At 50.3% G+C, this 26,572-nt stretch overlaps 1 long non-coding RNA gene and 1 other non-coding gene across 2 annotated transcripts; both read right to left on the reverse strand.

Annotated features, from left to right (window-relative positions):
- Nucleotides 1-9,538: 9,538 nt before the first annotated feature.
- On the reverse strand, nucleotides 9,539-9,697 carry LOC116814038 (U1 spliceosomal RNA). Its single transcript, XR_004371139.1, has one exon. It is a non-coding gene; the product is annotated as a U1 spliceosomal RNA (small nuclear RNA).
- A 6,341-nt stretch (nucleotides 9,698-16,038) lies between these two features.
- Nucleotides 16,039-20,416, reverse strand: LOC131384303 (uncharacterized). The gene is made up of 3 exons (XR_009215013.1): nucleotides 20,302-20,416; nucleotides 19,047-19,224; nucleotides 16,039-17,453 (listed from the first exon to the last, which is right to left on the reverse strand). It is a non-coding gene; the product is annotated as an uncharacterized LOC131384303 (long non-coding RNA).
- Between the last annotated feature and the right edge of the window lie 6,156 nt (nucleotides 20,417-26,572).

The raw sequence follows: 26,572 nt of genomic DNA on the forward strand, positions 1-26,572 counted from the left end.
GGCGATAGAGCAAGACCCTGTCTCAAAAAAAAAAAAAAAAAAAAAGATGAAGAACGAGGAGGAGGAGTAACATGAAGATGAGAGAGAGGAAGAAGAAAGGAAAAGGGAGAGCAGGAGGGGGAGGGAGCTCTTTCTTTCTTTCCTTTTTTTTTTTGTTTTTGAGACAAGGTCTGGCTCCATCCCCCAGGCTGGAGTGCTGTGGCAGATCATGGCTCACTGCAACCTCTGCCTCCTGGGCTAAAGCAATCCTCCCACCTCAGCCTCCCAAGTAGATGAGACTACAGGTGCATACCACCACGCCTGACTGGGATTATAGGCATGAGTCACTGTGTCTGGCCACTCTCTTTTTCTTTCTCTTTTTGTATCTTTTCTGCATCATTTGAGAGGGATTCAAAGGCTCTGTGGCCCTCGAGACTTCAGTGTATATTTCCTAAGGATTAAGATATTCTCAGCCGATGATTTTTTGCTCTCTAAATAAAGAAAATATTTTTTATTTTAAAATATATGTATTTATATATATTTTCTCAGCTGGGTGTTGTGGCTCATGCTTGTAATTCCCAATACTGAGGCAGGAGAATTGCTTGAGGCCAGGAGTTCAAGACCAGGCTGGGCAACATGGCGAGACCCCATCTCTACAAAAGTACAGAAAAATGAGCTGGGCGTGGTGGCACGTGCCTGTGGTCCCAGGACTCGGGAGGCTGAAGTGGGAGGATCACTTTAGCTGGGAAGGTGGAGGTTGCAGTGAGTTGAGCACTCCAGCCTGGGCTACAGAGTGAGACGCTGTCAAAAAAAAAAAGGAAAAAAAAAAGATACTCTCCTACTGTCTTATACATGCAGTATAATGATCAAAATCAGGAAATCCAACATAAACAGAATGCCCTTATCCAGCCCACAATCCACACTTGAATTTCATCACCCGTCCCTGCAGCTTTCCTGGTGGGCCTGGCCCTGATCCAGGATGGCCGAGTGCTAAGTCATGCACCCCTCTTCACCCGAAGCTCCTCCGCCCACACCTTGTACAGGTGCCTTCTTATCTCCCAGGTCCGAGTCTAACCGCAGCTCCCCACCTGCTCATCCCCGTAGGGGTGGAGATGCGGTCTCATAGTGCCTGGCTCTGTAACTTCAAAGCACGCGTCCACATCCTCGTCTGTCCTGTCCTCTCCATGAAAAGTGATCCCCAGGGTCAGGGTGTGCCTCGTTGCCACTGCAGGGACTGGGCGTCCAGACCCTGCAAGGCGACACGGGGATCACCACCGGCCTCTCTGCTCATGAGCTGCGTGACCTTGGGCAACTTAGCCCGTTTGTGCAGCTGTAAAATGAGGATGGTGGCTGCAACCCATCTGGAGTTTTCTGAGAGGCAAACGGGTCTGTTGTGAGAATCCAATGAGTCCTTATGTGTAAAACACTCAGGACAGTGCCAGGCACATAGAAAGTGCACAGTAGGCCGGGCACGGTGGCTCACGCCTGTAATCCCAGCACTTTGGGAGGCCGAGGTGTGCGGATAACTTGAGGTCAGGAGTTCGAGAACAGCCTGGCCAACACGTCAAAACCCTGTCTCTACTAAAAATATAAAAATTAGGCGAGGTGGCATGCACCTGTAGTCCCAGCTACTTGGGAGGGTGAGGCAGGAGAATTGCTTGAACCCAGGGGGCAGAGGTTGCAGTGAGCCGAGATTGCACCACTGCACTCCAGCCTGGGTGACAAGAGCGAGACTCCATCTTTAAAAAAAACGAAAGTGCTCAGTAACCAAGAGCCCTCTCCCCCACTTTCCTCCTCCCCTTCTCCTCCTTTCTCTTCCTCTTCCTTCATCTTCATCATCACCATCTAGCATAGTGCCTGGCACACAGTAGATACTCAAGGAAACCCCAGCAATCTCTTCAGCAGTGGGAGGGCACAGAAACAAGCTTGGGGAAGATGTGCAGAGCATTTAGAGCTGGGGCCATCATCTTACCAAGCCCCATCATTCTGCACACCATGAACAACTGGAAGAGTCAAGTAATAGGGAGTTTGTGGACACCAGGGAGGAAAGAATGCGTTTTCTTTTTTTTTTTTTTTGAGACGGAGTCTCGCAATGTCGCCCAGACTGTAGTGTAGTGGCACGATCTCGGCTCACTGCAAGCTCTGCCTCCCGGCTTCATGCCATTCTCCTGCCTCAGCCTCCTGAGTAGCTGGGACTACAGGCACCCGCCACCACTCCCGGCTAATTTTTTGTATTTTTTTAGTAGAGACGGGGTTTCACTGTGTTAGCCAGGATGGTCTCAATCTTCTGACCTCGTGATCCGCCCGCCTCGGCCTTCCAAAGTGCTGGGATGACAGGAAGAATGCGTTTTCAACCGCAGGAGGTGGAAGCACCTCAACTTGATCTCACGCATATAAAGCTGTTGGAGTGCGGGCCGTGCCACAACTGGCATAGCCGCACTCTGCCTGCCTGCAGGTGACCATGTCACGGAGGGAAAAAATAACCTTCTGGATTGATCCACAGGTTATCAGGGCAAGTTCGTCACCATCATCATTACAGCTCCCATGGATTAAACACTTCTCTGCACAAGGCTCAGTGCTGCACACTTTGCATGATGATTTCTGTCCTTATTGTGGGATGTTCCCCCTTTGCAGATGCAGAATCTCAGGCTCAAAGAGACTGAGGCCACACAGGTCATCAGTGGCCGAGCTGAGATTAAGCAAAGGGTCTGGCCAGGCGTGGTGGCTCACGCCTATAATCTCAGTACTTTGGGAGGCTGAGGCGGGTGGATCACCTGAGGTCAGGAGTTCGAAACCAGCCTGACCAACATGGTGAAACTCCCTCTCTACTAAAAATACAAAATTAGCCGGTTGTGAGTGGCGCATGCCTGAAATCCCAGCTACTTGGGAGGTTGAGGCAGGAGAATCGATTGAACCCAGGAGGCGGAGGTTGCAGTGAGCCAAGATCGTGCCATTGCACTCCAGCCTGGACAACAAGAGCAAAACTTGGTCTAAAAAAAAAGCAAAGGATCTGAGAAGGCGGAGGGCAGAGCCTGTGGGAGAGGAAGTGATCTTGGCCTTCCCCAGACTAGAAGTAAGAGGAGACGATGGAGAAGCAGCAATATATTGAGCTGAATGGAGCAGGCTCAGGGCCCATGCTGACCCAGGACTCCGTTGCTGGGTCCTGTGAGTAGTTTTCTGAGGAAGACAGTGGACAGCGGCCTCAGAAGCCAAGCAGAAGACCACCCATAATAGGAGCTGAGGGATTTTGCTAGGTGGAAAATGGAAGGTGAATAAAAAGATTGGCCAACACCAGCAGCTTGAGTCTATGATGGGGGTAGGGCCGTGCCCTGTGTCTCCCGGAGCCTTCCGTGACTTGGGAATGGAGAGGGTGTCTGGAGGGGCCCCCGGGAGGAGCTTGGTGAACATGCAGCTGGGACAGGTTGGAGAGGGCTCTGTGATGGAGAGAGGGTCGGGTACCCAGGACGGCCTTCCACACAGTGAGTCAGCATCCCTTGTTGATTCAGGAGAGAGTTCAGGCCCTCAGTAAACTAAGAGCGGTGACGACCCAGGGAAGGAGGGCCAAGGTCAGAACCTTTGGATGTATACGTGCGGGGAGCGGGGAGAAGAAAGGGCCGTGGAGCAAAGGGGCCAGGAGAGCGGGAAGGTGAGCCCGACCCTGCTGTGCCCAGAGGCCCCAGGAGGTAGGGGTTTGCAGAGTCAGGCAGCAGGGGTTCTTGGGGGACAGGCCAGGCCGCCCTGGTGATTGGAAGCCCGTGGGGGACCCCAGTTCTTTCAGTTGCCCGAGGTCAAGGAATGAAGGACAGGGAGGAGGACTTCGCATAGGCACTAGCTAACATTTAAAATGCAGGAAACACAAAATGTGTCTCAATCAAACCAGTTTTTTCTTTCTGAGCTGTGAAGAACCGAGGCTGACCTGCCTCGGCCCAATATTACAGAGGGAAGAGTGTCGGGGGTGATGGGCCTGGCTGTCCCCCGGGGTTAGGAGTGCTGACTTCATGGGATGTCCCTTGATCCCGTGGAACTGGCCTGCCTGGAAGTTATGCTCAGGGTAAACTTTTTTTTTTTTTCCTGAATCGGGGTCTTACTATGTTGCCCCAAATGGAGTGCAGTGGCGCCATCTCTGCTCACTGCAACCTTCACCTCCCAGGCTCAAGCAATCCTCCCATCTCAGCCTCCCGAGTAGCTTGGACCACAGGTGCGCACCACCTGACCCGGCTCATTTTTTGCATCTTTAGTAGAGATGGGAGTTTTGCCATGTTACCCAGGCTGGTCTTGATCTCCTGAGCTCAAGCAATCCACCTACCTCAGTCTCCTAAAGTGTTGAGACTACAGGCGTGAGCCACCGTGCCCGGCCCAGGGTAATCTTGATTGTCACCGGGACCCAAAGGTGGAATGATAGCATGGACTTCCGGTGTCTTGACAGTCTCCGCTAATTTGAATGGAACGCAGTCACTGGATGAGGGTATAGAGAATCCCTGAGCAGAATCCTGGGTGTTTGTTTCTTTGCTGTGGCCCTGCCCTGCCCAGGCCTCTGAGAAATGCAGGGCCTTTCCTCTCCCCAACCCTCCCTCTCCCTCAGAGGTGATTTTGAAAGGTCTCAGCTTCTTATGCAAACCCCTTGGGGTCGGGAGGTAAGAAGCTTTTTTATTTTAGGCCCCTGGCGGAAGATTAATGGGACTGCCCCTGGCGAGGTGGCAGAGGGCAGGTCTGGCTGAGAGCTTGAGTGCAGGGGTTTGGGGAGGGGACACTGGGAATGGAACGAGGGCCCCCCTGCACACAGCACCCTTGCTGGGAAGGGTGAGAGCTGCAGATACTTGTAAGGCTGCTTGACTTTGAGGGGGACATGTGGGTCTTCTGGGACCAAGTCCTTGGAGAACTCTGGAGGGGCTCTGGGATCCCCAGGGCCCACGACGACGCGGTGCTCAGCCGAGAGGCCAGGGAAAGGGAGGCGGCTGCGGTACTCTAGAAACGAGACCCCTTCCTCTGTTCCAGTCTCTCGGATGAAGAGTTGGAGGGACAAAGCTACCTTATAGTGGCTGACATTGCCGCCCACCGTGTCCTGCAGGACACCAAAGCCAGATGACCTTTGATTTAGAAACATAATGTGACAATTCTTGCACCTGGGTGCTGTGGGACCCATTCACTCCTTCCTGGCCCCAAGCAGCTGACGCAGGAGGCCTAAGTTTTAATTGATATAGACATGAAGTATTCAGAGAGCTAAGCTATCAAATCCATCTTGTTCTCTGCATTTTTCTTATAACAGAGCATGCCCCAGTGTTGAATAACCATGTCAGGGACAGCAAAAAAGGGACTCACGGGTTGTGATTTTACATGTGACGTCAGAAAGGCTCTGTAAACAGGAGGCCGGACGCGCGCCTGGCCCGCACCCGCCCCCCATGCGCAGTGATTACAGGCTGGTTGGCACGTAGTGAGCCAGGCGAGGTCACCGCTTTACAACCCTTGTGACTGTCACCTTTGTACAAGCGGAGTGACTTTTCCCCCAATCTCATACCAGTCTGGCAGCATGTATGAAAAGAACGGTGAGAGAAGCTGTTTTATGCATTTCTAAAGGAAGCAGAGAAGTAAGAGCTTGGAATTTTTCAAATGGAACCCAAAGGTCTTTGCAGCCTGGGCTCGGCTCTGGGCTGAGAGCTGTCGGAGGAGCTGCTGCAGGGGTGGCTGCCATTCCTCAACCCGATTCTATCATTATTATTTACATTCTATGTCTTCTCTTTCAAGATTATTTTTTTGACATTTGCCTTCTGGCAGAGCTGGGACCAATGAGTGGGAGGTGGATTTTGGCGGAACACGGGAGGAATTCTCTTAGTCAGAGCCATCCAAAAATGGAAAGACCTGACTCAGAAGACAGTGTGTCCCCTGCCTGCATAAGGTCCTGGTGAGGTCCTGTCAAGGGTGCTCCGCCCCGTGCTTTGACAGATGTGTGCGGAGACGAAAGATAAATAGGCATTCTTGAGCGTGTCCTCTGTGCCAGACACTGTTTCAGGTACTTTTACGTGAACTAACACATTTAACCTCCAAACAACCCTATGAGACAGGAACTATTTTTGCCTATTATTACCCTCATCTTACAGATGAGGAAACTGAGGCACAAAGAAGTTTAGTAACCCACCCAGGTCACAGGACTGGTATTCTAGGGAGGTAGGACTCAGCCCCAGGCGACCTAGTGGCCTTGCTCCTACCTTGACCACCAGTGAAGTTGATCCTCTCATCAGCTGACCGGGCACAGTGACCAGCTCTTCTGTGCTAAAAGGAGTTTAGAAGGCAGCTGACTCTGCCCAAAATGTGGGGTTAGAAGCCAAGAGGGCTTTTAGACAGGGAACATCAGTCAACGAGTAACAGAGGCTAGGCTTGAACTCTCTGAAAAGAAGCCTGGGGGTGCCTGGCACACGTCCCGTCCCGCTGCAGGCGCAGGTGGAACCAGGGAGTTTGGGGCCCGCCACTCCTGGGCTCAGCATGCAGTTAGCTCTGCACACCCTTGCAACCCAGGTCTATGAGCTGGCTTTTTGCTTAGTTCACTCAAGTGAGTCTCTGACTTCTCCTCCAGTTTCAGGAATCCATCCCAGATTTCTCCCTGGGCTGAGTTCTTGCCTTGGTCACCTGCCCAGGACTGCAGTTTCTCACATACCACCTCAGGGAAGGGGCAGGACCTAGACCCTCGGAATCTGGGCTTGAAGCCTGGATACATCTGGGGAGCTGCTCACGCTTCACAGCTGCATTTGCCTTGGTTGAGGATGAGAAGAGGCCTCCTTCCAAACATTGCCGTGAAGACAGCGATGCCATAACATGTGAAATCGCTGTGCGCGCGGCTGGACTCTATCAACCATGATTGTCTTCCCACCTTTGCCACAGACTGAGGGTCCCTTCCTGAGCTCAGCCTGTTGGCATTCAGTCCCTAGGGCTGAACCTGGTCGAGCCAGGTGCCTTCTGCAAAAAGACACAGTTCAACAAAGTGCAAGAAGGAAAGCTCTTCTGTACTAGCATGCCCTGTGGTGGGTACCGTGTGCAAGGACTATCAGAAAGGTTCAGGACTGCGCTTCGGTTGAGCTCAGCGACTCTTTGTTCTTTGTTTTGTTTGGTTTTGTTTTGTTTTGTTTTTTGAGACAGGGTCTCACTCTTGCCCAGGCTACAGTGCAGTGGTGCGATCTTGGCTCACTGCAACCTCCGCCTCCCAGGTTCAAGCCATTCTCCTGTCTCAGTCTCCTGAGTAGCTGGGATTACAGGCGTGTGCTACAACACTTGGCTAATTTTTGTATTTTCAGTGGAGATGGGGTTTCTCCATGCTGACCAGGCTGGTCTCGAACTCCTGACCTCAGGTGATCTGCCCACCTCGGCCTCCCAAAGTGCTGGGATTATAGGCATGAGCCACCACTCCTGGCCTCAGCGACTCTTTGAACCAGCGTCTGAGTCAGGAAACTAGGGTACCACTAGGCTCCAGGCCTGCTCTGTCTGTAAAATGAGAAGCAACTAGAATATCCCTAAAACTCCTCTTAGCTATAAAATGTTCTGATTCATGACCAAGGGAAGAAAGAAAATGTGTATGTAACCAGATAAAAATACTTTCTGATGTGAGCCAAGGAAGGGGACAGAAGTATTTGGCTTCCTCATTCAGCCCCACCCTATAGAAAGTTCTGGCTCTGGCATGAAGACACACCGGTCTGGTTTCCTCTTGCTTTTATTTCACAAAAGCCCCCAAATATGACATTTACGAATGCCCCGATAGTAGATTCTAATCAGGTGATTGGCCTGGGGGCTGAAACTTTACACAACAGCTTGCCCTGGGGCCTGGCAATCTTCAGCATTTGTGACACTTTTAGCTAAGAGTAAAGAGCTTCTCACGTGGTTCTCATGCTGATGTTTTCCTTGCAACAGTTCTATAAAATGGGTTAAAATAATTTTTATGATCTTGCACTTGGGAAAACCAATAGGCACAAAGGTTTAGTTATTTTTCCACAATGTGTGAATATGGGGAAAGTGCGAGAAGTTTTGATCCCAGAATTGGCTAGCTCCTTCTCAAAAAGCAAACCCTGGGATCTTTTCCAATCACATATTTGATGAGAAGAAAGTGGTTTCTTGCTCTCCAACAAATATCTGCCCCCAGATTCCTGCACCTACTGTACAATTAGAGAAAATTCCTGAGGGCTGAAGTCGAAGCTTCTGTCTTCTGTCTTCCTGTCAAGGTATCTTGGATCTCTGGCCAAACACTCAGATTAAAAGAGGAAATATCTTCATGGCTAATTTCTTTTTTTGCTTTGTTTTTTTTTTTTTTTTTTGACACGGAGTCTCACTCTACCACCAAGGCTCGAGTGCAGTGGTGTGATCTCAGCTCACTGCAACCTCCGCCTCCCGGGTTCAAGCGATTCTCCTGCCTCAGCCTTTCGAGTAGGTGGGACTACAGGTGCCCGCCACCATGCCCGGCTAATTTTGTGTATTTTTAGTAGAGACGGGGTTTCACCGTGTTAGCCAGGATGGTCACAATCTCCTGACCTCGTGATCTACCCGCCTTGGCCTCCCAAAGTGCTGAGATTACAGGCGTGAATCACTGTGCCCTGTCTTTTTTTTTTTTTTTTTTTTTTTTTGAGACAGAGTCTCACTCTTGTCGCCCAGGCTGGAGTGCAGTGGCACGATCTCAGCTCACTGCAACCTCTGCCTCTGGGGTTCAAGTGATCCTCCTGCCTTGCCCTCCCAAGTAGCTGGGACTACAGGTGCACACCTCCAAGCCCAGCTAATTTTTTTTTGTATTTTAGTACAGATCGGGGGGCATTTTACCACGTTGCCCAGGTTGGTCGCGAACTCCTGAGCTCAGGCAATCCGCCTGCCTCAGCCTCCCAAAGCGCTGGCATTACAGGCGTGAGCCACTACACCCAGATGACATTCTGAAACAACAGAATTTCTGAAATCCCAACTCTTCTCTACCCTAAAAGACAGTTGTGCCCAGTGGGGCCCAGTGAGTCGTTCAGAGCATTGGGCCCTGGTATGAAATGAGACAAAGCAGCCTCTGTCACATCCTTACCATAAAGGATCGTTCATCCGATTGGAGGGCACCAGAGGGAAATGTTGACATCCTCAATTTCATCAGAATCCTCTTCCAAAGACACAAATAAGACATCTTAAATATGGAAAATATGTATCATGATGTTGAAATCTCACAGCTAAACATCATTGCCGGTCCTGTGTGTTTACTAAGTTTATATTCCCAATTTAAAAACTATCAATCAATTCTTTTTTTTTTTTGAGACGGAATCTCACTCTGTTGTGTCATGATCTCGGCTCACTGCAGCCTCCAACTCCCAGGTTCAAGCCGATTCTCCTGCCTCAGCTTCCCGAGTAGCTGGGATTACAGGCACCCACCACCACGCCGGGCTAATTTTTGTATTTTTAATAGAGTCGGGGTTTCACCATATTGGCCAGGTTGGTCTCAAACTCCTGACCTTTTGACCCGCCTGCCTTGGCCTCCCAAAGTACTGGGATTACAGGTGTGAGCCACCATGGCCAGCCAATCAATTCTTTTTTAAAAAAATATAGATTTATTTAGAACCAGGAGACTGCATTGCAGTCCCCAACTACCACAAATGATGCAGTTGCGTTTCCCACATTTGGAGAAATGGCCGGGGTCAGCATTTCCGGAGTGCAGGGCATGAGCTTCACCCTGGGAAACCACCTTCGTGATCCTGGTACCTCCCCTGCGGATAAGTATTATTGACTAATGAGGTAATAGTACCGTTTCTTAGAAAAGTAAAGTAAGGCTAGGCCCAGTAGCTATTGGCCGAAATGCCAGCACTTTGGAAGGCTGAGGTGGGAGGATCCCTTGAGCTCAGGAGTTTGATATTAGCCTGGGCAACAGAAGGAGACTGTCTCTACCAATTAAAAAAAAAAAAAAAAAAAAACAGAAAGTAAATTTAGGAAATTTTGATTATGGGTGGAAATTGTCATAAACTTGGTATGACAGGAAGGTCTTTGACATTATAAGTGGGTCGTATTCCCCAGGCTTGGTGAGTTGGTTTCAAGGGGCCAAAGACCACATTTTCAGTTCAGAAAAGGATTTGCCTGGAGGCCATAGGATTGCAGTGTCATCTGAAGAGCTAGCTCCATGCTGGGGACTTTTACAATGACCGGGACACAGAGCAGCGTTTCTTTTCTGGTTGTCTTTAGACTTAACGTAATGATCCGGAAGCAGAGACTTCTGCTGCCAATCTGTAACTTTCTTTTCTAAACATATTTCCGTGGTCCCTGGGAGAATGTTAACATAAGAGCCAGTGTGCGTGAGGCTGGGCGCGGTGGCTCACGCTTGTAATCCCAGCACTTTGGGAGGCCGAGGCAGGCGGACAACTTGAACCCAGGAGTTCAAGACCAGCCTGACCAACGTGGTGAAACCCCATCTCTACTAAAAATACAAAAATTAGTTGGGCTTGGTGTTTTGTGCCTGTAATCCCAGCTACTCAAGAGGCTGAGACAGGAGAATCACTTGAACCTGGAATATGGAGGTTGCAGTGAGCCGAGATCCTGCCGCTGCACTCCAGCCTGAGCGACAAGAGCCAGACTCCATCTCAAAAAAAAAAAAAAAGCCAGTGTGCGTGAACCTCGTGCAGCTATCAGCACGAGGTGGGCTCTGTGTCAACACAATGTTAGCTAATGCAGGATGCCACGATGAATTACATCTCGTGTTTTCCATTTATCCCCCAATGATAGCAGTTTTTGTTTTTGTTTTTTTGTTTTTTGTTTTTTGTTGTTTTTGAGATGGAATTTCACTCTTGTCACTCAGGCTGGAGTGCAGTAGCACGATCTCGGCTCACTGCAACCTCCGCCTCCTGGGTTCAAGCGATTCTCCTGCCTCAGCCTCCCAAGGAGCTGGGATTACAGGCACCCACCACATGCCCGGCTAATTTTTGTATTTTTAGTAGAGACGGGGTTTCGCCATGTTGGCCAGGCTGGCCTTGAACTCCTGACCTCTGGTGATTCACCCACCTCAGCCTCCCAAAGTGCTGGGATTACAGGTGTGAGCCACCGCGCCTGGTCGACAATAGCAGTTTTAAAAGAGAACAAAAATTATGGCCCATTGTCACAGTGAGGGTTTTGATAGGATTTATTAGTTATAAATATTTCTGATTTATACATCACCTTCTTTATTCTACCCCCCCAGTGGCAGAAAGAATATTTATTAACCTCCCCTCTCATTGTCCACCAAGCCTAGGATCTGAAATGCTATGAAATTTCTCCTACAATAAATCTGGATTATAGGATGCACCTCAAAACATAGGAACCTTTGCATTGTTTTCCGCTGCCACTAATTCTAAAATTTTCTCTTTTTTTTTGAGATAGGGTCTTACTCTGTCACCCAGGCTGCAGTGTAGTGGCATAATCACTACTAACTGTGGCCTCAACCTCCTGGGCTCAAGCAATGCCCCCAACTCAGCCTCCTGCATAGCTGGAACTACAAGCACACACCATCGTGCCTGGCTTATTTTTTTTTTTTTTTAATTAATTAATTTATTTATTTATTTTTTAGACGGAGTCTCGCTCTGTCGCCCAGCCTGGAGTGCAGTGGCGCAGTCTCGGCTCACTGCAAGCTCCACCTCCCGGGTTCATGCCATTCTCCTGCCTCAGCCTCTCCGAGTAGCTGGGACTACAGGCGCCCGCCACCACGCCCGGCTAATTTTTTGTATTTTTAGTAGAGACGGGGTTTCACCGTGGTCTCGATCTCCTGACCTCGTGATCCGCCCGCCTCGGCCTCCCAAAGTGCTGGGATTACAAGCATGAGCCACCGCGCCCGGCCGTGCCTGGCTTATTTTTATATTTTGTAGAGATGGAGTCCCGCTGTGTTGCCCAGGCTGGTCTTGAACTCCTGGCCTCAAGCGATCCTCCCACCTCGGCCTCTCAAAGTGTTAGGATTCTAGGTGTGAGTCACCATCCCTGGCCCTAGAAATTTTCATTGTCAAATGAACATCGTTTCCCCAGGCTGGTGTTAGGAAGCTGAGGGATCCTGTGTTCTCTCCAGCACCGGGTTGTCCCGAGCAGAAAATGAGCCTTATCGTGTACTCGGAATTGTCAGGTATTTGTAAAGCCAGAAAACTCTTGAAAATCATGTTATCTCTTTGCTTTTTGCAGATGAAGGTGTCAAGACTTGGAGTAGGTGACAGTTGGCCTTGGGCTTCGGTGGCCAATCCATGACTACAAAAGCCCAAGAAACCAGCGGGTCCCCCGGCTCCTCCACTAAGTGGCCTCTGGGTGATGGGGAAGCTTGTCCTCTGCTTTGTTACACGCAAAACTCTAAAAGTCAGGATCCCAACGCATCGGCCTGGAGAGCCTGTCCAGGTGAGAAACACACACTGGAGGATGTGTTGGGGCCAGAGGCAGAGCCACCGATGTCACTGCCAGGCCCCGTGCAACATGACAATACGGGACTCCTGGTTCTAAAAGCAGGAGAAAAGCTTTTTCCTTTCCTCCGTTCACCTGTCACAGTGGTTTTTATTTGCTATTGAATGGTGTGCTCCCTGGGATGAGGGGTTCTCAAAGACATCTCTGGGAGTCTCACAGACTCAGGTGCCCAGGGGCAGGGTGCTTGAGTCCCAACCCTGAAACCCTAACTGTCGTTGTTCCCCCCAGTCCGTGCCCTACTGCCAGTAGATCCCTTGTCCCACTGGACTTCATTTACAAACCACAAAGTCAGAAAGAAAAGAATTAAGAAATCCAAGAGGGGCCAAGCGCGTGGCTCACACTTGTAACTCCAGCACTTTAGGAGGCCGAGGTGGGCGAATCACCTGTGGTCAGGAGTTTGCGACCAGCCTAGCCAACATGGTGAAACCCCTTCTCTACTAAAATACAGAAATTAGCCGGGCATGGTGGCACACGCCTGTGATCCCAGCTACTCAGGAGGCTGAGGCAGGAGAATGGCTTGAACCTAGGAGGTGGAGGTTGCAGTGAGCCGAGATCGAGCCATTGCCCTCCAGCCTGGGTGACACAGCAACACTCCATCTCAAAAAAAAGAAGTCCAAGAGGGCAATTGCAGAGAATTAAACCCCCGGGCGGGCCCCTCTGAGGGCAAGGGTCTGCGCTTCCACATTGGCCATAGGCCAAGGAAGCCTGGTCAGAGGTGAGCAGCTGCTTGGATGTCTGCAGTGGCTCCAGAGGTGACAGAGACTCGAAGACCGGGGAGAATGCAAGCATCAGGGCTGGGCACTGTGGCCCACGCCTGTAATTCTAACACTTTGGGAGGCCAAGGTGGGCGGTTCCCTTGAGCCCAGGAGTTGGCAACCAGCCTGAGCAACATGGTGAATCCCTGTCTCTACCAGAAAAAAAAAGAAAAAAGAAAAGAAAAGAAAGAGGAAAGAAAAAAAGAATGCAAGCTTCATGTCTGCTATAGCCTCCGCTGAGGGCAGCCTCTCCAGTCCTGACTGCTGCGTGCCCTGGGTGGTGGAGGAATTTGGGGGTGGACCTATCTCAGTTGTATCTGGAAGAATTCTCAGGTTAGAGGGTGAAAAATATCTTTTTTACCCTTTCTCTCTTTTTTTTTTTTTTATTTGAGCTAAGGTCTTCACCTGGGTCTGTCACCCAGGCTGGAGTGCAGTGGTGCCATCACGGCTCAATGCAGCCTTGACCTCCTGGGCTCAGGTGGTCCCCCCACCTCAGCCTCCTTGGTAGCTGGGACTACAGGTGAACACCACCACACCCAGCTAATTTTTATATTTTTTGTAGAGATGGGGTTTCACTTTATTGCTCAGATTGGTCTCGAACCCCCCAGGCTCAAGCAATCTGCCCGCCTCCGCCTCCCAAAGGCCTGAGATTACAAGTGTGAGCTACCGCGCCCGACCAATGTCATTTCTTAATGTTGATTTCCCCCTTAGGGTGGGCGCTCTGCCGAGAGATGTGGGAAAGAGTCTGCAAGCTGCCCCTTCCCCTGTCATCTGAATCTTCCGTTTGGTAAATAGGAGGATTTATGTGGAATCTGGCTTTTCTGATGGCATCGACGTTCCTTCCCGTGCCTTCTGAGTGTCTTTCTCTTAATTTGACTGTGGTCTCTGCTCTTTGCTAGACTCAGTGAGTATCTCACGCTCAGTTTTGGTGGAGGTCATGGATTTAACCCTTAGAGAAACCGTGGGGCAAGACTCAAGCCCGTGAAGCTATGAGATGGCGAACCCCACATGTGAAGGCACCACTTGGTCGTGAACATTCCCCGGGGAGGCGACCTTGGTGTTAATTCATTTATCAAGAATCATGAGGCCGGGCATGGTGGCTCACACCTGTAATCCCAGTGCTCTGGGAGGCTGAGGTGGGCAGATCACAAGGTCAGGAGTTCAAGACCAACCTGGCCAACATGGTGAAACCCCCTTCTCTACTAAAAATACAAAAAGTAGTCAGGCATGGTGGCGAGAGCCTGTAGTTCCAGCTACTCGGAAGTCTGAGGCAGGAGAATGGCATGAACCTGGGAGGTGGAGGCAGTGAGCCGAGATCATGCTACTGCAGTACAGCCGGGCCAACAGAGCGAGACTCCATCTCAAAAAAAAAAAGAATCATGGCATCCAGCACCCTTCCAGGCACTTCACAAAACCATGCAGTTATTTTGTCCTGACCAAAACCCTGAGGCAGGTGCTGTTATCATTCCTGGTCTTCGGATGCAGAGAGTGAAGCCCGGAGGGAGAGACTGCATACCAGGCTCCGATTCTCACTCCCAGAAAATGGGGAGCTGGAGCCAGCCCAGGGCTGTGCAGCTCCTGAGCCTGGCACCTCGGGTGCTCCACTCCACTGCCTCGTGATCACCTGCAAGGGCTTTATGCACCCGGCACCCAGCAGCCAGCACCCAGGCAGGCGGTGCAGGGAGCAGGTCTCTTTACCAATTCAGTTGCCACATACCCAGAAAGCATTGAGTCCTGGAGCAGAGATCGTTTCAGCGATAGTGAGTTTGGGAGATGCTGAGATCGACTCTTGGTGGGATGTGGAGCTACCAGGCTCCTCTGCCTGGGGAGGAACAGGTGGCTACTCTCTGGAACATCCCAGCTACTCAAGAAGGCTGAAGCAGGAGAATCGCTTGAACCCAGGAGGCGGAGGTTGCGGTAAGCCGAGATCATGCCACTGCACTTCAGCCTGGGCAACAAGAGCGAAACTCGGTCTCAAAAAAAAAAAAAAAGAAGGGAGGAGTGATAGTAAAAGAGCCTGTTCTAAGGACAGAGGCCCCCACTTGTGCAAAGCTAATTATCAGAACCATGGCTAGAAAAGTCGCACAGTTTGGGCAGGCCACCTCCACCCTCATTTCCTCCCCTAAGTACCCCTCATCAGACATCTGCTACCTAAGAACACACAAACACAACGTGGACCTACGGCCCTGTTATTCCAGCTTGGAAAAAAAAAAAATCGCACCAGGTTGACTCGGTTGGGCTCTGCACCCCAAATGCCATAGCAGCCTCCGGGGGAGGCGGGGAGCACTGTGTTGGCCCCTCACGCTCGCTGGACTTTCTGCCAGCCTCTGGTCGGGCTCTGTGGTGGATATGTCGACAGTTAGGGGAACATTGAGTCATCTCCTCCCTTTCAGCTGCGGCATATTTCTGGGAATGCGAAGCACATTTGAGCGACGTGACATTCCTTACCTCGCGGCAGCAAGGCAACTACCCACTTCCTTTCGAGTCACGTTGCATCATGTTTCAGAACAGGACTAAACAAACAGGCTTGATGCATGGCTTTGGGAAAGAAAAGCAAGTGTGCACGTTTGAACCCCACTCTCTCCGTGTGCTAGGGCACGATTCTCCTGCCCCCGAGGGAGAGAGAGGACATACACTGTTGTGGTCACTCTCCTGCCTTTCCGTAGATAAGAACCACGTATATGTGTTCTATGCGCATCTCATAATCACAAAAAAGAGGCATGTGACATTCAATATAGGTGTGTTTCCTAACACACGTGTCAGAGGCGTCTATGGCTACATGAGTTCTAGTGATGGGCATTGCAGTTTTTAAAATTCTTTGTCCTTGTCACCTTGGAATAAGTCACAAGAAAGGTAAATGATCTATGTAAACCCTTTGGCCTGTGGATCAACTTTTATATGTCTAAACCTGAGAAAAATGTTATTTATTAGCAGGAGAGTGAACAAACATTTCAGACTTGCAGAGGGAAGCTGGGGGTGCAGAGAGGATGCAAAAGTGAACAGAATGGGCATCTGCTCTCAAGAGGCTGCAGGGTCATGGTGGAGACAGAGCCCTGTGCAGCAGGATGCGTGGGCAGTGGCCAGTGCACCAAGTGTTTGCTCAGGGGAGCGGGACCCGGAGGGGACCTGGAAATACAAGCTCCAGGAGGGATGTCTGAGCCCGGCGGGGGCTGCTGGGATAATGAGAAACAGTCTCCGTGCAGGTGGTGGGCACTCACAAAGAGGGGTGGGAAAGTGCTGAGCACAGCTCCGTCCCAGGCTGGAAACAGACTCTGCATCCAGAGCCACGGGGCCTGTGGAAGCCATGCTAGGGCTGGGACACCTCCAGGTGTTCAATGGTAGGGGGACTGTAGCCATCTAAGTCTTGAGCAGAGAGTGACCTGCTCCAGATATGCCTTGGGAAAGTCATCCTGGTGACACACTGAAATTTGTCCTGGGAAAGATTGAAGGTGGGGACATGTTAGGAGGCCATGTCAGTGCTGCAAACAGGGCTGGAATGACAGCCAGGGCTAGAGCAAGCAAGATGGGGATCACACAGCAGTGGTGCAATCGCAGTTGTGTGTGTGGAGCATGACCCTCTGATTGCACGGTGCTGCACACTTACACGAGCCATCTCATTTCGCCATCAGAACCGCAGCCCTACGTGGCAGGTCAGCTATCACTCCATCTTACAGATGAAGAAACTGAGGCTCAGGGAAGAGAGATGGCTGCTCACCGTCACACACTGTGTAAGCAACAGGGCCCGGACAAAAAGGGAGGTCTATCTGATTCCATTCTCTCCCTTTAGAGTGAAATAACAGAATTGCTTGAAACCCAGGTAACTGTGGAGAGAGAGGGAGGTATTCTGGTGGCTTCTGTCGGGAGGCCTCAGAGAACAGATGACGTGACTAAGATGGGGGCAGGCAGGTGGGGGAGGAGGAACTTGTAGCTAGGCTGAGTGGGACCAGGTGAAAATTTGACACCAACAAAACACCACTGGTGGTATTGATGGTCTAGGATTGGAGCTATAGACCCGAGGTTCCTATAAAAGACTGGGGCTAGAAGTGTCCCCTTGCTATAAAAGGAAGATGTTTGTACGCATTGCTGGAGTAAGAAAGCAAGGTGCAAACAACGTCACAGGAGAGTGCCCTGAGAGTTTGTCACATGCCAGGCACTGGCTAAATGCCATGCATCCTGTGACAGCCTTTGATGTGGTACTACCGTCATCTTCAGTTTATAGATGAGAAAACAGACACTCAGAAACATTAAGTAACTTGTCCAAGGCCACGGAGTTAGTAAGAGGTGAATCTGGGACTCAAGTTGAAGTCCAACTTCCAAGTGCATCTGCAGAGACAAAATATGGGAAGAATTCACATAATTGAGGGTTATAAAACTGTTTGCTGGGACTGTAGGCTCCTCACATTCCCTTTCTTTTCTTTTCTTTTCTTTTTTGAGACGGAATCTCACTCTGTTGTCCAGGCTGGAGTGCAGTGGTGCAATCTCGGCTCACTGCTACCTCCACCTCCTGGGTTCAAGCGATTCTCCCGCCTCAGCCTCCCGAGGAGCTGGGATTACAGGCACACGCCACCACGCCAGGCTAATTTTTATATTTTTAGTAGAGACAGGGTTTCATCATGTTGGCCAGGCTGGTCTTGAACTCCTGATCTCAGGTGATCCGCCCACCTCGGTCTCCCAAAGTGCTGAGATTACAGGCTTGAGCCACCGCACCCGGCCACATTCCCTTTGTTTGCATATCTGTATTCTCTAAACTGTCTATACTTAATATGCAATATTTTTGTAATAGGGAAAAAAAGTTTTAGGAAAGCAAAAAGGTGGAAGTGTAAACCGGTAGACATGGTAGATATTTTGGAAGACAATTTGCCAACATCCATCAAAAGTTGAAAATTTGGCCTATTCCTTGACACAGAAATTCTTTGACACAGAAATTTGGCCTGGGTGTGGAACAGGACACTGAAGGACAAGGAGGAATTTATCCATGGAGGGGGTAGGGTGAGTGCAAATTCCAGAAAAAGGGAACCACATTGTCTGCAAAAGCCTGATGGCAGGACAGTCCGTGACTGATTCCAACCCAGTTTCTCTGCAGACTCTCCCGCTTGTCAATTATACAGACAACTGGGGCACCCTCACCCCTACCCCAACACCACTACTCAGACCTCCGGAATCAGAGTCCACAGAGGTGGGGTCAAGGAATCTGAATTTTTATTTTATCTATCCAGTGCCTTGGGTTATTCCCATGACCAGTAAGTTTGGGAAATACTGGCTGCTGCAGGAGGCATCGGGAACTGCTCTGGGAAAGCTGGATGGAGCCGAAAGGAAATGGTCTCGGATCCCATGTGGAATTTAAATTTAATACCCAAGCCTGTTGCTTCTTTCTTTCTAGGGGAGACGTCACAAATTCTGCACCAGAATCTCACAAATCACAAAGAACTCACTCATGCAACCAAACACCACCTGTTTCCCAATAACCTATGGAAATAAAAAAAATTTTTAATAATAAAAAAAGTAAAAAAAAATTTTTGACGAAGGGATAACCCTTTCCCCAGAAAGGCTCCCCCTCCCCCGACACTTGAACACATTTTCAGAGACCCAAGAATCAGCTCTCTGGAACCCAGTGGAAGGACCTCGGGACAGTGATTTAAACTGAGAGGGGCCTGATCATATCAGAAAGCCAACTAATCCCATGACAGTGCAGAGACCAGGCAGGTGGGGGACCGGCTAACGGGGCCTGAGAAGCAAGTGAGGTTGGGAACTGAAGCAGGGGGCCTTTGGGGCAATGGAGGGGGTGGGTGAGGTCAGGAAGGAGGAGAGCGCACATGGGACTCATGTGGGGGTGCAGGATTGAAAGGTGAGGGCAGCTTCCCTCTTGGAGAGCCCCTGGGCAGGGCCGGGGGTGTTGGAGGTACGTGGACAATGTACCTGGACCATTTCCAGTTTACAACGAGTAGAACTGTGAGGAATTCAAGCAGACCTTCCAGGAAAGCCATGGAAATTCAGGCAGAAAGGGGAAGGGGGCCGAGGCTGAAGATCTGATGCTGCTTGAGCGTGGATGACGGCTGATTTTTCCTGGGGATCCCCGGCCTGCTCCAGGGAGGAGCTGTAAAACAACACAGAAAACAAGACCTGGAGGACCCCACCTCACAGGGGCAGGCAGAGAGGAGCCCACGGAAGGGGAGATGGAGCAACAGAGACAGAGAGACAGAGACACAGACCGAGACAGGGGGACAGAGACCCAGAGACCAAGGGGCGGAAAGGCCATTGGGTTGGGCAGCTCAGAAGTCACTGGGGGTCCTTAAAAGTCTTTTTCTTTTGCTAAATGTGCCATGAATCTCCTTGTCCTCAGTAAAGACATGACCAAGTATTTAGAGATAGGAGACATGACCTCTGCATACATGGTTTAGAAAAAAATCCTTATTATTTGGAGACAGTGATAAAGCCAGTGTAACAAAATGCACCCCCATGGAGAAACCAGGCCCAGAGCTTGCAGGAGTTCTTGGTCATATTCTTGCAATGTCTTTAAGTTTGAAATTATATAAACACAAACATTCCCTTGCTTTAAAAAGAATACTTGGAGGATTTTGATGATGGCAGGTTAGCCAGCTTGGACAAAGCTTAGAGAGCAGTTTGACAGTGAAGGGAAGGAAAAGGAGGCAGTGATCCTTTTTTTTTCTTTCTTTCTTTCTTTTTTTGAGACTCCCAGGCTGGAGTGCAGTGGCCTGATCTCGGCTCACTGCAAGCTCTGCCTCTCAGGTTCAAGCAGTTCTACTGTCTCAGCCTCCTGAGTAGGGATCACAGTTGTGCACCACCACGCCTGGCTAATTTTTGTATTTTTAGTAGAGAACGGGTTTCACCATGTTGGCCAGGCTGGTCTGGAACACGTGACCTTGTGATCCGCTCGCCTTGGCTTCCCAAAGTGCTGGGATTATAGGCGTGAGCCACTGCGCCCAGCCTTTTCCTCTTTTTTTCTTTTTATTTTTGAGACAGGGTCTTGCTCTGTCACCTAGGCTGGAGTGCAGTGTCACGATCACAGCATGCTGCAGCCTCAACCTCCCGGGCTCAAGCAAGGACAGTCAGTGACTGATTCTAGCCCAGTTTCTCCATTAGATTCTTCTGCTTGTCAGTTATACAGATTCCTGGGGCGCCCTCACCCCTACCCCAACACCACCACTCAGACCTTCGGAATCAGAGTCCGCAGGAATCTGAATTTTTATCCAGTGCCTTGGGTCATTCCTGTGACCAGTAAGTTGCAGCCTCACGAGTAGTTGAGACCACAGACCCGGCTAGGATGGTATTGATTGATTGATTGATTGATTGATTGATTGATTGATTGAGACAGGGTCTTGCTCTGTCGCCCAGGCTGGAGTGCAGTGGCGCGATCACGGCTCACTGCAGCGGCCTTCCCCTCCCAGGCTCCAGCGATCCTCCTGCCCCAGCATCCCAAGTAGCTGAGACCATAGACCCGGCTAGGATGGGATTTTTTTTTTTTTTGTATGGGGAACAGGGAGGAGGAGAAGGAGCTCGTGCTCGGGCACACTTCAGGGCTGAAACAACTGTCCCAGGGATGAGGGCGAGGGGAGGGGACCGGAGAGCAGAGGGAGGTGAGGGAGCAGAAGGAGGAGCCCCCAGGTGGGAGGATGGGGGTCTGCCCAGCTCGGCCCGGGAGTGCAGTGGAGGGCGTCCTCCCGACTAAGGGCAAAGGAGGTGACGGCCGGGACGGACGTCCGCCCCGTGACGAGGAGGGCTAGGCCGAGCCGTCCCGGGGCCACAGGAAGCGGCCGCCCTTTGAAGGCGCAGCGGCAGCGCTGGGTCAGCCAGGCCAGCTTGTGGGGGAGCGGCCGCCCGCGCACGGCTGGGGCTGGGGCCAGGGCCGGAGGGCGCCGCAGGAAGGGGCCGGGGCCGGGACCGGGGCGGCTTCTCTCCCCGCAGCCGGCGCCTCCACGCGGCGGTCAAGCTCGCGCGTGGGCTTTAGCAGTTTCTGGCGTGCACGTGTGCGGCGGCTCCTGCCTCTGCGGAGCTCGCGCCCTGAAGAGCCTTCCAGGAGGGTTTGGAGCCCGGGTTTATGTTTCCCCAGCACCGGAATCCGAGCCTGCTCCAAATGCACATCTGCGCGGCGGCCGACGGGGACGCAGCCCGGTGTCCACGGCAGGACTCCGGAGCAGCGTCTCCTGGAGCCTGTGCAGAGGCTGGGCTTGGCGAGGGAGGGGGTGCTGCCGGGGACCCCCGAGCAGGCAAAAGGAGGATGCTAGTGACCGATCCTTTCTCGCAGTGAGCTTTAATTTCAACAAACCCTCCATTCCCCTTGTTTCCCCTTCTCCAGCTGCAAAATTAAAAGTATCCAGGGCCTGGAGCGATGGCTCCAGCCTGTAATCCCAGCACTTTGGGAAGCCGAGGCAGGAGGATCGCTTGAGACCAGGAGTTGGAAATCAGCCTGAGCAACATAGGGAGACCCTATCTCTACAATTTAAAAAAAAAACAACAGAAAACCTGGTCGTGGTGGTGCATGACTGTAGTCCCAGCTACCTGGGAAGCTGAGGCAGGAGGATCACTTGAGCCCAGTGGGTTGAGGCTGCAGCGAGCCATGATCACGCCATTGAACTCCAGCCTGGGTGACAGTCAGCCCCTGTCTCACAATAAAATGGGAGACATGGGGAAAGCAGATGTGGCTCAGGCCAGGGACTAGGGTGAGGCTGTGGGTGCAAAATTAAAGGAGGGGTGTCAAAAAAAAAACAGTACTCAACATAAGTAATATTTTAGTGCAGTGCAAACAAATTAATGCAAACAAGTCATCATGAGCAAGAGATTTTTTTTAATCTAGATAGAAACAGGATCAGGTTATTTACTTTTTACTTATTTATTTTTGAGACAGAGTCTCACTCTGTCACCCAGGCTGGAACACAGGAGTTGATAAGTACCAGGCGCACAACAAGCTCCACTCCCGACTTCATGCAGGCCTTCCTGGGTCCCACAAGTAGCCTGGGGAGGACAGTGGCTGGTGGATGCTTTTCCATGATGGAGAGGCTTTTGCTTAGGAATTAGGTTTATCCTCAGAATATGACTCGGACACCAGTTGCCTTGTCTTTGGAGGGAGGGGGGAGACCCACCCGGCTTGCCTCTGGGACTGGACCGGAGGCTGAGAGCCCAATCTTTGGGGTGAAGCCACATTTGGGGCTGCCACGACCTGGGGATGTAAAGGGTGTTAGCCCACAAGGATTTGCATGCTTCACATGAAATGTGGCCCAGCCCCGTTGGGGGAGCCCACCCAACTTCCATAAAGGAGGAAGGTCCAGATCACTCCTGCAGCCTCCCTGTCCCCTGAGCCTCTGTCTAGCCATGTTCCTACAGTCATTTTCAAGAAAGACACCTGGATTTATGGAAAACAGAACTTTGGAATCCTCGACCACTCTCATCTGCTCCTAGATGGTCATCTCCATCTGTGGTCAGAGCTACCACATTAGACTTTTGAGGAAAATGATGACTTGGTTCTTGCGTCACTCTGAAGGTCAGACACCCACATCCTCTTAAACTTGTGCTTCTCTTCGGAGCTCCAAGAGGTGACATGAAACCCTGTTTGGCAGAGACAGCATGTGCCATAGAAGAGTTTCATAACATGCCCTGAGGGACCTGCTTCCTCTCCTTCCACCCTGACATCTGATGGAATATGCTCTCAGCTGATGGACTTTATTTTTATTTTTTGAGACAGGGTCTCACTCTGTTGTATAGGCTAGACTGCAGTGACACAACCTTGGCTCACTGCAGCCTCGACCTGCTGGGCTCAAGCAGTCTTCCCACCTCAGCCTCCAAGTAGCTGGGACCACAGGCGTGAACCATTATGCCTGGCTGGAAAGCTACTTTAGAAATGTTTTTTTTTTTTTTTAAAAACAAAAACAAACGCACACACACACATGCACACACACACAAAGTGGGACATAAAGAAATAGGTTTCAAGGCTGGACACAGTGGCTCATGCCTGTAATCCCAGCACTTTGGAAGGCCAAGGCAAGCGGATCACTTGAGGCCAGGAGTTCCAGACCAGCCTGGACAACATAGTGAGACCCCATCTCTCTCTGTCTCTCTCTATATATCTATAGACGTAGATATACATATACAGATAAATAGATGTAGATATAGACAGATATATCTATAGATATAGATAGGTATATCTATATAATCCCATCTTTATATATATAATAAAAATAAAAAAGAAATGGGTTTCAAATCTGCCCCAAGCTGGCCACCTCCCATGTATTAATTGTGATGACTTACAGAAATTTCCCAGCATTGCCTAGCAAGGGTGTGGACTTACAGTCCCGATAGACGATTCTGGCAAAAACTCTGGACTTGGACGTGAACATGCCTTGGCCTGGGAAGTCTTTAAGGAGAATCTCTGGGGTTCTCCGCAACGCTGAAGGAAGCCCAATCTGGTTCTTTCACATTTGCCCGGAACAGCTGGGTGTTCCATGATCTCTCAGGAGTCAGGGCCTATTGAATTTATTTTACATTTATTTTGAAAAACCTCGGATTTGGCCAGGCATGGTGGCTCACGCCTGTAATCCCAGCACTTTGGGAGGCCGAGGAGGGTGATCACCTGAGGTCACAAGTTTGAGACCAGCCTGGCCAAAATGGCTAAAGCCTGTCTCTACTAAAATTCCAAAAATTTGCTGGACATAGTGGCACGCACCTGTAATTCCAGCTACTAGGGAGGCTGAGGCAGGAGAATCGCTTGAACTGGGAGGCGGATGTTGCAGTGAGCCAAGATTGTGCCACCGCAGATCTCATGCAGAGTAAGACTTCATCTAAAAAAAAAAAAAAAAAAAAAAAAAGGAAGGAAGGAAGGAAACAGAGAAAGAATTAAAGAAAGAATTAAAGAAAGAAAGTAAGAAAGAAAGAAAGAAAAGAAAGGAAGAAAAGAAGAAAAGAAAAGAAAAGAAAAGAAACTCGGATTTGGCTGAAGCCATCTCTCATTCAGCTCTAGACTGTAAAACTCCATTTGCCCAGCAGTTGAGTTTAAAAGAAAGGAACAGAGTATAATGCTCTTTTGTTTAATTTTGCTTTTACTCTTTCCAGCAAATGTGTCTGTGGGTGGAAGTGGATGGATCACAGACCTACAGCGTGAGGCTGAGATTCTGCAGCGTTGGGTGACTCACCAGGGCCCCGCAACCACACAAACAAGCTGGAGGTGCTCTGCGCCTGTTTTGTTTTCAGGTAGATGGGTGGACGTGGCATCAGGAGGACCTGCAAAGGGCAGAAGAAACATTACAAGAAAGTTAAGGCTGGGTGCGGTGGCTCACGCCTGTAATCCCAACACTTTGGGAGGCTGAGGCGAGAGGATAATTTGAGCCCAGGAGCTCAAGATCAGCCTGGGAAATATAGTGAGACCATGTCTCTATGAAAAATAAAAAATTAGCTGGGCATGTTAGTGCATGTCTGTAGTTCCAGCTACTCAGGAGGCTGAGGCAGGAGAATTGCTTGAGCCCAGGAGTTTGAGGCTGCAGTGAACCATGAATGCACTACTGCACTCTGGCCTGGGCAATAGAGCCAGACCCCGTCTCAAAAAAAAAAAAAAAGAGCTGTGGCAGAAAATACTGACCACCTAAATTGGCCTGCCCTGGGGGCCAGGAGAGCTCCTGTCAAGATCACCCTCAGCCTAGACGCCACCGATACAGACTCTGCCCTGCAATCCACTCACTGCTGGCCAATGGCGAACCTCAGGTATTTCATTTTCTTGTCTTAATTTCCACCCCATGGGAAGAGAGTGGTGGCTTCAGTCGGCTGGACTCTTGCTGAAACCTCTCCCACTGTACTGGGCACTGGGTCATTATCTAAGACAGTGACCCCTCCTAAACAGGGTAGGTGAAACACCCAGCCAAAATCAGATTTGAGCTTCAGGTTATTTATTTATTTATTTGTTTATTTATTTAGAGACAGGGTCTCACTCTGTCGCCCAGGCTGCAGCGCAGTGGTGCATTCTCAGCTCACTGCAGCCTCGAACTCCTGGGCTTAAGTGATCCTCCTGCTTCAGCCTCCTAAGTGGCTGGAACTACAGGTGCACCTTACCATGCCCAGCTGATTTTTTAATTTTCTGGAGAGACAGAGTCTCACTCTATTTCCCAGGCTGGGGGAAGCCATCCTCCTGCCTCCATCTCCCAGAGTGCTAGGATTACAGGCATGAGCCCCACGCCCCGCCTTGAAGGAGACATTTTTCAATAAGCGTCACTCATTGTGTTCCTAGACGTGAATGAGGGTCGGTCTTAGCATCTGTTAAAATTGATGAACACCTGGATGGCAGAAGGTGGCCAGGTCTGGACTTCACAGTCTCTGCCCAAAGCTGCCCTCCTTTGCCTCGTGTGTTTTGCATAGTTCAAGAGGAGGAGGTGTCCCAGACATTAGTGCCAAAATAATCTGGGGAGAGCTGGGGCTGAGTTCCCGTGACAGAGATGGCTGAGTGGAGGCATGGAGGTGGGAGGAGGAAAAAGCTCCTGAAGGCCAGGGAGCCCCATCCCCTCCATTCACGCTATTCTAGGACCAAGCATTTTAGGAAACCTAGAAACAGATATTCTTTTTTTTTTCTTCAGACAGAGTCTGGCTCTGTGGCCCAGGCTGGAGTGCAGTGGCACAATCTCGGCTCACTGCAGCCTCTGCCTCCTGGTTCAAGTGATCCTCATGCCTCAGCCTCCTGAGTAGCTAGGACTACAGGTGCACGCCGCTGGGCCTGGCTAATTTTTGTATTTTTAGTAGAGATGGGGTTTCACCATGTTGGCCATCCTGGTCTCAAACTCCTGGCCTCAAGTGATCTGCCAGCTTCAGCCTCCCAAAGTGCTGGGATTACAGGCGTGAGCCACAGCGCCCTACTAGAAATAAGAAAGTCTTTCACTTTTTTTTTTTTTTTTGAGACGGAGTTTCACTCTTGTTGCCTAGACTGAAGTACAATGGCACGATCTCGGCTCACCACAACCTCTGCCTCCCGGGTTCAAGCGATTCTCCTATTCTCTTGCCTCAGCCTCCTGAGTAGCTGCGATTACAGGCATGCGCCACCACGCCTAGCTAATTTTGTATTTTTAGTAGAGACAGGGTTTCTCCATGTTGGTCAGGCTAGTCTCGATCTCCCAACCTCAGGTGATCCACCCGCCTCAGCCTCTCAAAGTGCTGGGATTACAGGCATGAGCCACTGTGCCCGGTCGAAACTCTTTCTCTTAAATGATTTACCCACTCCTGGATAATGACAGTCACATCAACTGTAATTTATTTCAACCTCACTAGTTGGACGTATGTAATAATTTGTACATTCATGTTGTAAAAAAGTTTCACCAAGCAAGAACAATGAGAGGGAAAACATTTAATTTATATAAGAGAAAAACATGTTTTTCATGATTTTAGAAGCCCTCATTTGTATATCAGTAATTTAATATTGATTTAAATAATCCTTCTTTGTTTCCTAAATAAATCTG

The sequence above is a fragment of the Hylobates moloch genome, unplaced genomic scaffold (assembly GCF_009828535.3).
Source record: "Hylobates moloch isolate HMO894 unplaced genomic scaffold, HMol_V3 SCAFFOLD_9, whole genome shotgun sequence".
Classification (NCBI taxonomy): domain Eukaryota; kingdom Metazoa; phylum Chordata; class Mammalia; order Primates; family Hylobatidae; genus Hylobates; species Hylobates moloch.